Here is a 14973-nt window from a genome sequence, read left to right as displayed (position 1 = left end):
AACCTGCATCACAACCTTCAGAGTGTCAAGGTAGAGGCTGGTCCTGTAGTACAGCCATTAAACCCTGAGCACAGGGAGTCAGATCCCATATGGCTGACCTTAGTTTGAGTCCCACATAGCCGACTGCGGTTCGAGTCCTGTACCTGGCAGCTTGCTTTCTTACTTTCTCTCTTTCTCTCTGTCTCACTCACTCTGTGTCCCTCTCTAGTTAAGTTAAAATAAATGAATAAATAAATAAAGTTAAATAAAATACTTCTTTAAGAAAAGAAGAAAGAAAGAAAAATATGCCAGGTATATATGTGCCCAAAATCCTGACAGGAGGACAAAGGGAGGAAAAAGGATTGTATAGTGGCCACACCCCACCGTGGGAGTTCTCTACCTCTCTCTGGATAGCACACACAGACTATGGAAATTAAAAAAAAAAAAAAAAAAAAAAAGTGTAAAGGTAGGAGATTCTGACAACCAGATCTCTCTTCAACCAGCGGGAAAAACAGGAGAGAAGGAAGAAAGGTGTCTCATTAGAGTAAAAGCTGATCCCTGGACCAGTGCCAAGCACCTCAACTAGTCCCTTTTCTCCAGAGTTCAGGGAATTCTACCATGGTCTCCCACTCACTTCAAGCCTACCCCTTTTCCCCTCAAAAGGGGTTTCTTGTAGATTTCAAAGCAGCTGACTCCAGACTGTAGATTTGGGATCCTTAGCTAAATTTTGGGAGTGTGAGGCGGGCCTGACAGAGAATTGGGAGAGGGAAGGTCTGTTCCTTAGAGAAACACCCAGAATCTAGAGTGAGTGCTTTAAGGGCTCCTTAGTCCTTCACTATGCCTTGAATATGTTGGAGTAAGGATGGATGAAGGCTGAGAAAGAAGGCTTACGGAAAACCTGCCACTCAGCTCCTTCACTACATACCCTTACATGGCTCCGCATTCCAAATTGGGAATAGCAGCTACCTTTATTAATTTATTTATTGAGAGATTTTTGCTATAGGGTGAGTGCACTCACCAGAAAAAGAGATGGACAGCAAAAACTCATCCCCAAGGGGGGCTGGCCACACCCCAGTTCATTCTCCTCTCAGGATTTTGGGCATACACATACACGCACCTAGCATGTTTCAAGCTGCGGGATCGAGAACTCAAACTGTGGTCAAACATGTGGGAGTCCAGAGTCTTAACCACTATGTTACCTTCTGGCCCCTGTAAATGGATTATTTCCAGATTGTCTTGGATGTGAGGGGGTCCTTCTCATCCTGTCCACAGCAAAGAAGAAAGGGACTCAGACTGCCAAGGAGATGACTCTAGGGCAAAGTTGGGGGTACTCAGAGAGGCAGATCTTGCTCTTCCTCACAGGCTTTGGAGATAAAATGGGATAAGAGGGACCTGACAGTGGTGCAGTAGTAAAAACATGATGCTCCACAAGGTAATCCCACATGGAAAGGTTCTGATTCAAGTCTGGAGGCATCCCTGAGTACACTGGGAGCACGAATGCCCATGACCTAGGGCTGGCTGAAGGCTGGGAGATGGACTGTGGTGATGGGACCCTATTTGGGGTTCTCTCTTTTTTTCTTCTCTCTTGCTTATGGAAGAAATAAATATACAAACAAACAAACTAAAAAAAAATTATGAGTACTGGGGCCAGCAGGTGGTGTCGTGGTTAAGATGCTGGACTCCCACATGGTTGATCGCAGTTAGAGCCCCAGATACATGGCTTGAAAATTAGGCTGGGTGCATGTGCATGTGTGCTCAGCATCCCTAGAGGAGACTGAAGGAGAAGGGATTGTAGTGTGGCCATCTGCCCGGGGATGATTTCTCACTTTTCTTCTGTCAGTCTCTCATGAATGCATGTACCCTATGGCAAAAACCTTAACAACAATAAAAAATCAGGTACTAAAAGAAGGATGTTAAGGACCTGGAGAGTGTGACAATATCTACTGGCACTGCTTCCTAAGCTCTGTGATCTCCATGCCCCTGACCCCAACTTGGGCTCATGAAGCACAGAACAAAAAATGTTGCAATTTTTAAGAATGGAGGAAGACGCCAAGAATCGCCACTTTTGGTAGTCTGGTGGGAAGCCCCCCTTCTCCTTCACTCCTTTCTTCCTTAACCCTACTATGTGATCAGTGACAGAAGCCAGAGGATCTGGATGGAGACAGCTGGAAATGTGCCCTTCTCGCCAATGTGTACCAATACCACAAAACCCAGAAAAGGCCTGAGAGTTCAGTAAGCGTCATGGTGGGGCCAGGCAACAACACAATAGAAACTCACGTGGACCGACATGGGAAGGTCCCAGGACCTCCTAGTCCACATAATAAGTCTATAATCTGGGGTGGCTAAGACTAGGGGTGGATCATGGTGTAAGGACCCAGTTGGGGGTACTTATTTCTCCAACTCTCCACGTCTCCCCTCTCTCTGAAATAAATTGATAAAACAAAACAAAACAAATAAATAAGGGGCCATGACACTGTGTGAATTGAGGCTTTTTTTTTTTAAGACATTTTTGCCTTAAGGTGTGTGTGCTGGCCAGAGAGAGAGAGAGAGACAGAGATAGTGAGAGGGAAAGTGAGAAATCACCTCCTAAAGGGTATGGCCACACTATAATCCCTTATCCTCCATTCTCCTCCCAGGATCTTGGGCACAATAAAACATGGGCCAGGCATGATTTTTTTTTAAGAATTATTTTATTTGACTTTATTTATTTATTAATTAATTTATTTTTAATTTGACCAGAGAAGGGTAGAGTAAAAGCAAGAGAGAGAGAGAGAGTAAATGAGAAAGCAAGCTGCCAGGTCCAGGTCTCAAACCAGGGTCGGTCATGTGGGAGTCCAGCGTCCTTAATCACCATGCACCTGCTGACCCCTCTTTTTTTTAAAAAAAAAATTTAATTTAATTTTATTTATCTATTAATTTATTTTAATTTGACCAGAGAGGGACAGAGAGAGAGAGAGAGAGAAAGCAAGCTGCCAGGTCTGGGACTTGAACCGTGGTTGGCCATGTGGGAGTCTAGCGCCCTTAACAACCATGCGACCTGTGGCCCCACCAGGCATAATTTTCAAGTTACCGGTTCTGGAACTCAAACCACAGTCTGCCATATGAGTCCAGGGACACAATTGCTACGCCAGTCTGTTGGCCCCAGAATTCAGAGGCATTTCTTTTTTTTTGGGGGGGGTAGAGGTTTGTGCCTTAGGGCACATGCACTCACTGGAGAGAAACAGAGACAGAGACAGTGAGCAGGAACATGAGAAATCACTTCCTGGGGAGATGGTCACATTGCAACCCCTTCTCCATTCTTCTCTTGGGATCTTGGACACTCATGTGTACACACACGTGCCTGGCATGAGTTTCAAGCCACCGGGTCCGGATTCGAACTATGGTCAGTCATGAAAGATGTAACTACTACACCATCTGCTGGCCCCCTCAGAGGCATTTCTTTTTCTTTCTTTTTTAGAATTTTTTGCTATAGGGTGTGTGCACTTGCCAGAGAGACAGAAAGACACAGGGAGGCAAAAAGTGAGAACTCATCCCTCAACGGGGATGGCCATGCTGCAATCCCTCCGTCAGTCTCCTCTAGGGATTTGGGGGCATGCACACACATGTACCTGGTGTGAATTTCAAGGCATAGAGTTTAGGACTCAAATTGCGGTTGATTTTGTGGGAGTCCAGTGACGCCATTTGCTGGCTCAAGGCATTTCTAATTCAGCCTTCAGAGTCTTGAACTTGAATGCTGTCTGTTCTAGGCTTAGAAATGAGGCAAGAGGTGTAAGACCAATTCTAACTTTATTTTTAGGAAAACTTTCTCCAGGGGCTTACATTGGAGCAGGGAAACCTATGGTAATTCAAAAAAAAAAAAAAAATTCAATTTTAGTCTTAACTGGGAGATTTATTTCTTGGTTAAGGAGTTGGGGTAACTGGTACATTTCCTTCCCTGTAGGCCTAATGGGACATGGTAAAATTCCATGGAATGGGAGTCTGCGGGGGATCTACTTGGATGCAAAGGAATGGATGGACAACATCTGAAATAGGCAGTAAGAAGGAAGGGTCCTCCAGGAATGCTTCATAGAAGGTGCTCCCCTAAGTTGCTTACAAGATGTGGGGGACAGAGATGTGAAACTTAGAGCAATGGCAATTAATGTTCCACCTCTCTCTTCCCTTGACTCTCCTCCCCCAACACCTACGGACCTTTCTTTTTCCTGTGTTCCTAGCAATTCTCCAAATCCAGAAACACAAAGCAAGTCTAGGACAGGATTCAACTGATTTCCCCTCTTTGGGTCTCAGTTTCCACATCTGTAAAATGAAGGGTCTGGCAAGTGAGCTGTAAATTACCTTCCTTGCAACAGTAAGGTTCTATGATTCATACTCTGAAAGGCACCAGGCCTCATTTGCATGCCATTTTGCATTGTAATCTCCATGGCATTTATTTTATCTCAACACGTACAGAAATATCTCTGAATTCTGCCCTTCGTCTTTTCTCTCCACACAGTCTCTCATTCTAAAGTCCCTAGCTCTTGTCTGCTCTCTTAAAAGATCTCAAAGCTCTGTCCCACACCTTCCTTTCTTAATTTTACAGCATTCCCTGGGACAAGCCCAACCAGACAAAATCCCAAGAGAAAGAAAACAGCCTCACCTAATATTCTGTCTGTAATTTGGGCCCCAGACCTGAGCCAACCAGTATAGTTCCACCCCTTTTGGAAGTCTTGGCAAGTAGGGGGGAAATCCAGCCCCTCTCCCAGCACCTCCCTTCCTCCTCTACACCTCTATTCTCCATGCCAGAACGCAAAGTGGCCAGTGATTGATGGGCCCGGGTTCCTGGTAACCGCACCCAGTGGCCCAATCCTCCTCCCTTACCCAATCCCTCCCCTGTCCCTATTCAGAGATCAGATTGTCTCATGTTGGTCCCTGAGGTCCCATTAATTAAAAATACATCCAATTAAATGGCAGGTGAAAACGTGCTATTGGAGCTCTACACCCCTCTGCCCCAGCTTGGTCTCCCTCCCTACCCCCCGCCTTTTAAGGCTCAGCTGTGCTTTGAGTTGAGAAAAAAAAGAGAGAGGGGAAGAAAGAGGGAGAGAGTGGAAGAAGACATAGAGGTGGGGGCATGATGGGGGCAGGGCTATTTGAACCTCTGCCAGGGTAGCATGTGCCAGCCTGGGAGGGTGGCACTGTGCCCTGGTGTCTAATTTCTGGAGGTGTGAGTAGGTTTAGTCAGCTGGGTACCCACCTCCATTTTCCTTAAAGGGGCAGAGGGCACTTAGAGGGTGTGGCTAGCTGTGCTGCCCTTCTGGACTTGATGGATCAAGGGCAGAAGTGCACAGGGTAAAGAGAGCTAAGGAGGGGGTGTGATGTTCAGGGGTTGGAAGAGTCTCCATTCCGGGCATATCTCTGCTCTTCTTCCAACTGGGAAGAAGATAACGAGGAGGCGGCTGGGACCCAGGTGGCAGGGCATGGCGATGCTCCCAAGCCTGGCTGTGCCTACCCCTGCCCACAGGAAAGCTGAGAGAATGGAAGGAGGAAGGAAAGAGCTATCCGATGGGTCAGACAGGATTAAATACACAGAGACGGATGTTCATGTGAGCACTGTGTTCCCAGCATCTTATAGGTAAGAGGGCCTGGAGGGACCTGTCCTCTTTGCCCTTTCTCTAAGCAAAAAGCAGCAGCAATAGCATGAAATCACCTTGGCCTGGCTGCCTGGCAAACTGAGCAGGGCGTCTCCCTTGATGAGCAATGACTGCTCTTATTCTCCTCTATACTTGCAGGGTCCCCAGCATTTTGCCAGGTAAGGCATCTGCCCCACCTCCTCCAACAAAGCCCTCTGGCCCCAAGAGATGCAAAGCTAACAGGCACTGAGAGCTGTTGGGAGAGGAGTTAGGAAAGATGGGGTGACTAAGGGTAGCACTTGGAATCTAGGCAGGGGCAGGGGGGCATGCCAACCCAGGGGCCCCCACCTGGCCTCCTTGGCAGCCTCAGCACCTCCTCACTTCACTTTAACGCTAATTGGAGATTTTAATCTGCGCTGCTGCTCTGCTCGGGGTGCTGGGGGGAGCGCCAGCTGTGCAGTAATTCCAGCAGCACCGACTGTTTAATCAAGCTGTCCTCCTGGGGAGGGGCCCTCAGGCATGGGGTAGGAAGGAGGAGGAGAACCTATGTCATCGCCCTTAGCCTGTTCAGCTGGGAAGGGTTTCATGAAGACCGAGGGTCAACTGTGGGGTCCTCATTCCCATAGTGGTCCCGTGGCCATTGGCATCTGAAGCAGTGTCATGGCACAGGGTAAGTATGAGGTTCATGGGTCAGAGCAGAACCACTTCCTCTCCTGCTTTCTGACACTTCTTTTTGACTCAAAGCCTAGGGTGTCCTGGGGTGTAGTCTAGCCACTAGACTACCCTGAGTTCTGCAGATGTGTGCTGGAGGGCTGATGGGGTGACTCCTCCTAGTCTTCAGTCTCCGCACCAACACTTTCTTACTAACAAAGACATTTTTCTCAGAACAATTGTAAGAGATTTTTCCCCCCCTGAAAACCAAAGACATCACTGCTCTGTGAACCGGGAAGAAACTACTGTGAAGAAGGCCAACAGTGGGGTGGACGAGCCTGCTGCATCCTGTGAGAGAAAGGCACCTGGGCAAGGTGCTAGAGGTTTCCTAAGTTCAGCAGAGAGCACACTGAGCCAGGCCACTAGGGTAAGGAGTTTAGGGTCTCAGACCATTTTAAAGGAATAAAAAGTGGTACCAGCTATTCTTCTAGTTTCTTGGGTCTTGGTTCTTGGACTCTATTTCTGACCCCCGTTTTCGGGAAAGGGTGCCCTCACCCAGTCTGCTAAAGGAGCTAAAGGACCTAACTTTTAATTGGTCAGCAGTGCCCTCATGTGGCAGAAACCAAGACTGCAGCTGCCCAACGGGCATGGCTGCTTTGAGTAATCAGACTTCCTTGTTGACAGGCAGGTGGCAGAATAATCCGGTGCTCTCTGTGCCATCAATGTATCTCATGCATAACTGCATAACTACTGCTTAACTACTTGTGGTGAGCTAACTCATTTTCTTTTTTTTTTTTGAGAGTTTTTTTGTTTTGTTTTGTTTTATTATAGGGCACATGCACTCACCAGAGAGACAGAGAAACAGAAAGTGAGAAATTACCTCCCTGGGGGATGGCCATGCTGGAATCTCTTCTCTTCCATTCTCTTCTCAGGATTTTGGACATGCACACACATGTGCCTGGCATGAGTTTTAAGCACTGGGTCTGGGACTCAAAACTGTAATCGACTATGTGGAAGTCCAGCAACATAACCATTATGCCATCTGTTGATCCAGAAATATCCCATTTTAGAATACCTATTCTATTCTTTTTTTTAAATTATTTTTTAAAGAATCATTTTATTTAACTTTATTTATTATTATTTTAATATTTCCAGAGAGAGAGAGAGGGAAAGTGAAAAAGCAAGCCTCCAGGTCCAGGATTCAAACCGCAGCTGGCCATGTGGGAGTTCAGCACCCTCAACCACCACACCACCTGCCGGTCCCCCTATTCTATACTTCTATTCACCCTGTCTCACCTGTTCCACCTCTAATTTATTGCATATGTCTGCCAAAGGAGAAAGCACCGTACCCAGAGCTGACACTTGGGTCAGCTACTGAGCTGTTTAATTGCAGAAGTGACAATCCCTGCTTAGAGAGGAGGGCTATTGTTAAAATGATAAACTGGGAATGCCCCTAGCACAGCAGTTAAGGCAGCTAGATAGCAGATTGCAGTCTGACTCCCAGTTCCAGTGGCTTAAAAACTCACTGGGTGCACGTGTACATGTGTGTGCTCCAAATCCCAACATGTTGGAAAACTAGAGGAGAAAGGATTGCAGTGTGACCATGCCCCACTGGAGGGTGCTTTCTTCCTCTTTGTCTAACTCTCATGAGTGTGTATGTGCTCTGATGATTTAAAAATAAATATATTTTTTAGAGGTTTTTGCCTTAGGGTGTGCGTGCTCACCAAAAAGATAGAGACAGAGAGAGAGGGAAAGTGAGAAACCACTCCGCAGGAGGGATGGCCGTGCCACAATCCCTTCTCCTCCATTCTCTTCCCAGGACTTGGGCACACATGCACATGTGCCCAGTGTATGACTTCAGGATTTGAACCACAGTTGGCCATGTGGATGTCTAGTGCCTTAACCACTATGCCACCTGCTGGCCACCAATAATTTTTTTTAATAAAAAAATAAGTAAAGTAAAAGAGAACAGGCAGATGCCACCTCCAGTGCCCAGGAGACAGGGGGATGTAGTCCCCTTGCCAACTCTCCACAGGCCTGAGAGAGCTGACACTTGAGCTCAAGACAGGGTAATACCTATTAGTTGATTCTACTGATTGATTCTACAATACAGCTATTCACTCCCTGGGAGAATAAGTAGGAACAGAGGAACTCTCAAGAGTCTAAAATACTGGTTCTGGAGAATGGGAACCAGATAAAATACTTTTCCTTCAAAATATCCAGATACCCTTTCAGGATGCCAGGCCACTGGGAAGGATACACATCTGGGGCTTCAGACTCCCAGCCCCCAAGAGAAGGGCTGCTTGTCATTAAACCTTCCTCTCCTATTAAATACCATCTGTTTACTGGTCCCTTCACACATCCACTAAATGGGGGAAATGGCTCTGCACTTATGTAGGTCAACCAACATTTGACACCAGGAGAGGGGTTCTCTAAAAGCTAGGGCTGGGCACCAGCAGATGGCACGGTGTTTAAGGCGCTAGATTCCCACATGGCAGTTCAAGTCCTGGATCCAGTGGTTTGAAAATCGCTCTGAGTCATGTTGGATAAATTCATTTTACAAGTTGTAGTTATATACAATGATTGAATGTATAAAATAAATTAAAATAATAATATTTAAAAAAATAAAAAAGAGAAAAGCACTCTGAGCATGTGCATCTGTGACCAAAATCCCAAGAGAGGAATGGAGAGGGGATTGTGGTATGGCCATCCCCTTTCGGTGGGTGGTGGGGTGATTTCTCACTCTCTGTCTCTGGCCAGCATATGAACTCTATGACAAAAACCTGAAAAAAAAAAACAAAAACAATAACAACAAAAAAACGAAGACCAGAGATGGATGTTTTCAAGACAGAAAGCTGGGGCCAGCCAATGGCATGGTGGTTAAGGGGTGGCTGGATCCCACATGGATCAAGTCCTGGACCGGAGGCTCAAGAAACACATCAGATGTATGTGCATGCTAGCCCAAAGTCCTGAAAGAATAGAGAATTGTGGCATGGCCATCCCCTCTGGGGAGTGTTTCTCATCTTCTTCTATTTTTCCCAAGAATTATTCATTTTATTTGTTATTATTAATATTTTTAATTTGACCAGAGAGAGACAGAGAGAGAGAGAAAGGGAAAGTGAGAAAGCAAGTTGCCAGGTCTAGGACTCAAACCATGGTTGGACATGTGGGAATCCAGCACCTAAACCATTGTGCCACCTGCCAGCCCCCCTCCCTTTTTAAAGAATTATTTTATTTGGGGGATCAGCAGTTAGTGTAATGGCTATGTCATTGGACTACTGCGGTTCGAATCCCGGACCCAGTAGCTTAAACTCACACCAGGCACATGTGCATGCATGCCCAAGATCCCGAGAGGAGAATAGAAGCAAAGGGATTGTGGTGTGGCCATCACCCCTGGAGGTGATTTCTCATTTTCTATCTCTCTGTCTCTCTCTGTCTTTCTGGTGAGCGCACATGTCCTATAGCAAAAACCTCTCAAAAAAAGAAAAAAAATAAAGAATTATTTTATTTAGGACCAGTAGCTGGCGTAATGGCTATGTCATTGGACTCCATGTAGTCGACCATGGTTCAAATCCTGGACCTGGTGGCTTAAACTCACACTGGGCATGTGTGCATGTGTGCCCAAGATCCCGAGAGGAGAATGAAGGAGAAGGGATTGTGGCATGGCCATCCCCCCGGGAGGTGATCTCTCACTTTGTCTCTCTGTCTTTTAAAGAGTGCATGCACCCTATCACAAAAACCTCTAAAAAAAAAAGAAGAATTATTTATTTAACTTTACTTATCGATTTACTTATTTTAATTTGACCAGAGAGGGACAAAATGAGCGAGAGAAAGAGGGAAAGTGAGAATGCAAGCCGCCAGGGCCTCAAACCATGGTCAGTCATGTGGGAGTCCAGTGCTTAACCTCCTGCTGGCCCCTCATTTTTTTAAAAAAATAATTATTTAATTTTATTTTTTTACTCATTTATTTTAATTTTACTAGAGAGAAACAGAGAGAGAGGGAAAGTGAGAAAGTAAGCCACCAGGTGTGGGACTCAAACCATGGTCAGCCATGTGGGAGGTCCAGTGCCTCAACCACCACAGTACCTGCTAGTCCTGTGTTTCTCATTTTCTATCTTTAGCTCTCTACATTTCCGTCTTTCTCTACCAAGTGCATGTACTCTATAGCACATTTTTAAAAAGATATTAATTTTATTTGTTATTATTTATTCCTTTTTTTCTTTTTAGAGAGGTTTTTGCTATAGACTGTATGTGCTCGCCAGAAAGAGAGAGACAGAGAGACAGAAAGCAAGAAATCACCTCTCAGGGGGATGAGAATACCACAATCCCTTTTCTTCCAGTCTCCTCTTGAGATTTTGGGCATGCATGCACACATGCCCTGCTTGAGTTTTAAGCTGCCAGGTCTGGGACTCGAACCATGTGGACTATGTGGGAATTCAGTAATGCAACCATTATGCCATCTGTTGGTCCCAATTATTTATTTTTTAATTTGACCAGAAATAGAAAGTGAGAACACAAGCCATCAGGTCTGGGATTAGAACCGTAGTCAGCTATGTGGGAGTCCAGCGCCTCAATCACCATGCCACCCACTGGCCCCTCCCTACAGCAAGTTTCAAAAGACATAATTGAGTTATCAAGACCTTTTCTTCGTTGGAAATATTTAACAAGAGATATACTCCCAGAGAGAAATGTGACCCTGTTTGGGATTGACAGGGGAGCAGCACACCTACCAGCAGGTAAAAAGGTTAAGGATGAGCACTGTAGACTGGTGACCTGCAGGTCTGGATATCGGGGATGGAGAAAGCAGGCTTGCAGGCCTCTGCTTCTAGTGTCTCACAGTGTTTGGGCAGAAGGAATCTCCCACTGAGCCTGGAAAGGAGGTAGAGAATGATGAAAGGAAGTGAGAGAAGATGACACTGCCCTATCTTTACTCAGAAGAAAGGAACAGAAAACACCTTTTTGGGAAAGAAGGCAGGGGTAAAGGTCAAGTAGGGCAGCTGTGCTAGAGGAAAGGAGCCCAGAGCAACCAAGTGACTGACATCAGTATTCCACCACAGAGGAGGTTCCATGAACGCTGCTGGCTAAGAGGAAGGGACTGGAATGAGATAACCACTGGTGCTAAGAGAGGCGGTTACCCACCCTAGTTGGAAGGAAGACCTTGTTAACTACAAGACAGAACATCATTATAGGACCCAATAAAAAGCTAAGGATAGTCCTCTGGAGATCTTTGGGAATCAGACATTTCCCTGAGACCAAGGGTGGGGTAAGGGTTGGGTTACCCCTTACAAAGGCAGGCCGGCAGCCTCTGGCTGGTCTTGGGTCCCTACCTGGCTTTTGGTTCTGTGGAAGACACTGAATTTGCCAGGCTCTGTATGCGAAGTGACTGATGGACATCACCAAATTACTCAGGGGCCATCCCTGCCGTTGCTGCCACCTGTAAAGAAGAATGACAGGTTATATTAGTCATGAGACAAGGGACCAGACACCAAAGGGGTTGGTCTTTCACACAGGGAGCATGGTGTGGTAGGTAACTGTGATAGTGGTCATTACCAGATTCCCAATTCCCTTTACCCTGAATTCTCCAGGTACATTCAGACGAACCTTAAGTATGCTCCTACAGAGAGGTACAATTGTTCTAAGGTTCCTATCTCCAAGGAACTTGCTCCCAGGCTGATGAAAGCAAAATCGTGGCCCCTATACTTAGACATGTTAGGAAATTCAACGGAAATACAAGTTGTGAAACTAAGAATTATAAAGGGCAAGAAGATTACTAGTTAATATAAGGGCTAATAAAAGTGACTTGGAGAAGGCCGCCTAGGTTTTTTTTTCTTTTTAAAGAATTATTTTTATTTAATTAAAAAAATTATTTTAATTTGACCAGGAAGGGATGGAGCAAAAGTGAAAATGAGAGGGAAAGTGAGAAAACAAGCTGCCAGGTCTGGGACTTGAACCATGGTGGCCATGTGGGAGTCCAGTGGCCTTAACCACCACGCCACCTGCTGCCCCCACGGCGGCCTGGTTTATTTATTTATTTTTTAAAAGAATGATTTTTATGATTTTAGCTTTATTTATTTATTTTAATTTGACCAAAGAGGGACAAGTGAGAAAGAGAAAGTGAAAAAGCAAACTGCCAGGTCCAGTACTCTAACCGTGGTCAGCCACATGGTAGTCCAGCACCCTTAACCACCACACCACTTGCCAGCCCTAAAACCACCTAGTTTTAAATCAGATTACCAGCTTGGATTTGAGGCTTTCATGCCAGTAATGGCTTCTTTAAGAAACACTTTAACCCAGAGGACATTATGTTAAGTGAAATAAGCCAGACACAGAAAGAAAAATACATGTTCTTTCTCATATATGAAAATTGGAAAAAAAATTCATAGAAGTAGAGATGTAAAGTGAGCACTGGATGCTGGGAAGGAAGTAGGGGGCTACAAGGATGTTGATTAATGGAAACAAAATTGCAGACAGAGAAAACAATGTCTAGTGTTACAAAATACAGTGGGGAGAATGTGGCTGACAAGTTACTGTATATAATGCTACAAACGGTTGAGATGATGGGTATACTAATTATCCTGATTTAACCATTGCTGCACTGAAAAATTACACTGTAACATTGTCAGTAAAAAATATTACTTAGAGGGCTGGCAGGTGGCGTGGTGGTTAAGGACACTGGACTCTAGTCCCCGTCCTGGTGGCTTGCTTTCTCACTTTTCCTATTTATCTCTCTTTTCCTCTGTCCCTCTCTGGTTAAATTAATTAAAACAATTTTTAAAAATATTACTTAGGAGCCAATGGGTGGTGTGGTGGCTAAGGCATTGGACTCCCATATAGCTGACTAGGGTTCAAGTCCGGGACCCAGTGGCTTGAAAATCATGCTGGATGTGTGTGCGTGCATGCCCAAAATCCCAGGAGAAGAATGGAGAAGGGACTGTAGCATGGCCATCCCCCTGGGAGGGTGAGGGTGATTTTTCATTTTCTTTCTCTGTCTCTGGCAAGTACACATGCCCTATGGCAAAAATCTTAAAAAAAATAAAAAGTATTAATTTTAAAAAAGGAGGGCTCTGAGGCAAAAAAAAAAAAAATCTTGATTATGAAACAGAAATGTCTGCAGGACAGCAGATCTGCTGTAATTTGGGCAAATGGGCCTACCATACGTTCTTTAGGCAGGGATGAATTTGCTTGAGACTAACTCCACATTCCCCCTATGTATCATTTAGGATGTGATAGCCAAAATGTAGTATGTATTGGGATGTATGTCTTTGTCATCAGCAGACAATGTTCATTTTGCATATCCCCTGCCTCTTCGACCCACCCATAACTATCTTTAAGCTGCATAAGGGTGCCTTTTCCCCTTCAAAAGTCTCCTTCCAGCTTAGGGATCCTTCAGCATTCACTTCTCTGCTTATTAGTGAGCCCCAGACTCATATACTCAGAAAAAGTAAGCACTGGAAGTAACTGTAGAAACATCCAGGAGAGGGACAAAGAGAGGAAAGTAATCTTGGCACCAAAGTGAGATGACGTAGAGAATCTGCCGTGCATGTCAGCCAACTGAACACAGTTTAGGGTTTAGGCCATTGTGGAGCACCACACATTACCTCCCTTCTGCCTCACTGAAGAGCACCACCAAACAACTTAAAACTAAAAAACAAAAACAAGAGAGAGTAGAGCTCCCCCTTCCTGTCATCTCAGAGAATAATCTCATCTTGCTCTAAATTCTATAATTCCATCTCTCATTCAGAGACTACTTCCCCCACCTTAGTTTTCCAGCAGATGAGGTGTTTTCTTTCTTCCTTCCTTTTGATTTTTTCCTCTTTATTTTTTCTAAAAGAATGATTTTATTTAACTGTATTTATTTTGGGGGGACAGAATGAGAAACAGACATGTTTGGGACTCGAACCACAGTCAGCCATGTGGGAGTCCAGCCCCTTAACCATTATGTCACCTGCCATCCTCTTGATTTTTCTTTTCAATATAGCTGTATGATAATGAAAAGGAGCCTGAGTTGAGGTTTTGAGTGAGTTCCTAACACTACCTCTGAGGATCTTTTCCTAAGTTTGAGAGATGATGGCAAAGTGCTCTTTGAGCTCTGGGATAACTCAGAGCATTGTGATCTTTGGTCGCAGTTGCCACCTGCTTTCCAATGAGCCAGAGCTCTTAACTCCTTTTTTCTTTTTTTAAATAACTGCTTAATTTTATTACTATTATTTTTAATTTGATAAGAGAGAAAGAGGGGAAGAGAGAGAGGAAAAGAGAGAAAGCAATCACCAGGTTCAGGACTTGAACCACGGCTGGCCATGTGGGAGTCCAGCACCTTAACTACCACGCCACCTGCTGCCCCCCACCCCCAGCTCTCAACTCTAAATGACCATTACACTTGTACAATTTGCATGTCACAGAAAAAAAATTACTTTTATTTTTAAAGTTTGCTATAGGGTGCACGTGCTCAGCAGGGAGAGAGACAGAGAAAGAGAGAGGAGGATGTGGGAAAGCAATGCCCAGGGGGAAAGGCAACAAGGTAATCTCTTCTCCTCAATTCTCTCTGGCCTGTTTTTCAAGCTGCCGCTCTGGGACTTGAACCACATAGTCAAGCCATGTGGGATCAAGCCGCCTTAACCACCACATCACTGGCTGGCCTAAAAAATTAATACTAAAGGTATAGAACATGAAAAGTTCTCAGCTTTTCTGCTTATGATTTTTAAATCCTCCCCCCCCCCCGCCCCAACCTCTGCCCCTCCTC

General features: G+C 45.1%; 1 protein-coding gene across 4 annotated transcripts in view; it reads right to left on the bottom strand.

Annotated features, from left to right (window-relative positions):
• Positions 1 to 14973, bottom strand: part of CDK12 (cyclin dependent kinase 12) — a 135436-nt gene that overhangs the window by 21523 nt on the left and 98940 nt on the right. For all 4 annotated transcript variants that reach the window (XR_003550608.1, XR_335621.3, XR_335623.3 and 1 more), the window contains 2 exons: positions 11561 to 11667; positions 10964 to 11102 (listed from right to left, as the gene is read on the bottom strand). The gene's annotated coding sequence lies outside the window, so the exon portion shown is untranslated. The remainder of the gene's footprint in view (positions 1 to 10963; positions 11103 to 11560; positions 11668 to 14973) is intronic.

This window comes from Tupaia chinensis, unplaced genomic scaffold (genome assembly GCF_000334495.1).
Source record: "Tupaia chinensis unplaced genomic scaffold, TupChi_1.0 Scaffold000477_1, whole genome shotgun sequence".
Lineage (NCBI taxonomy): Eukaryota > Metazoa > Chordata > Mammalia > Scandentia > Tupaiidae > Tupaia > Tupaia belangeri.
The sequence above is the reverse complement of the archived record's forward strand: the minus strand, read 5'-3'. Positions and strand labels throughout refer to the sequence as shown.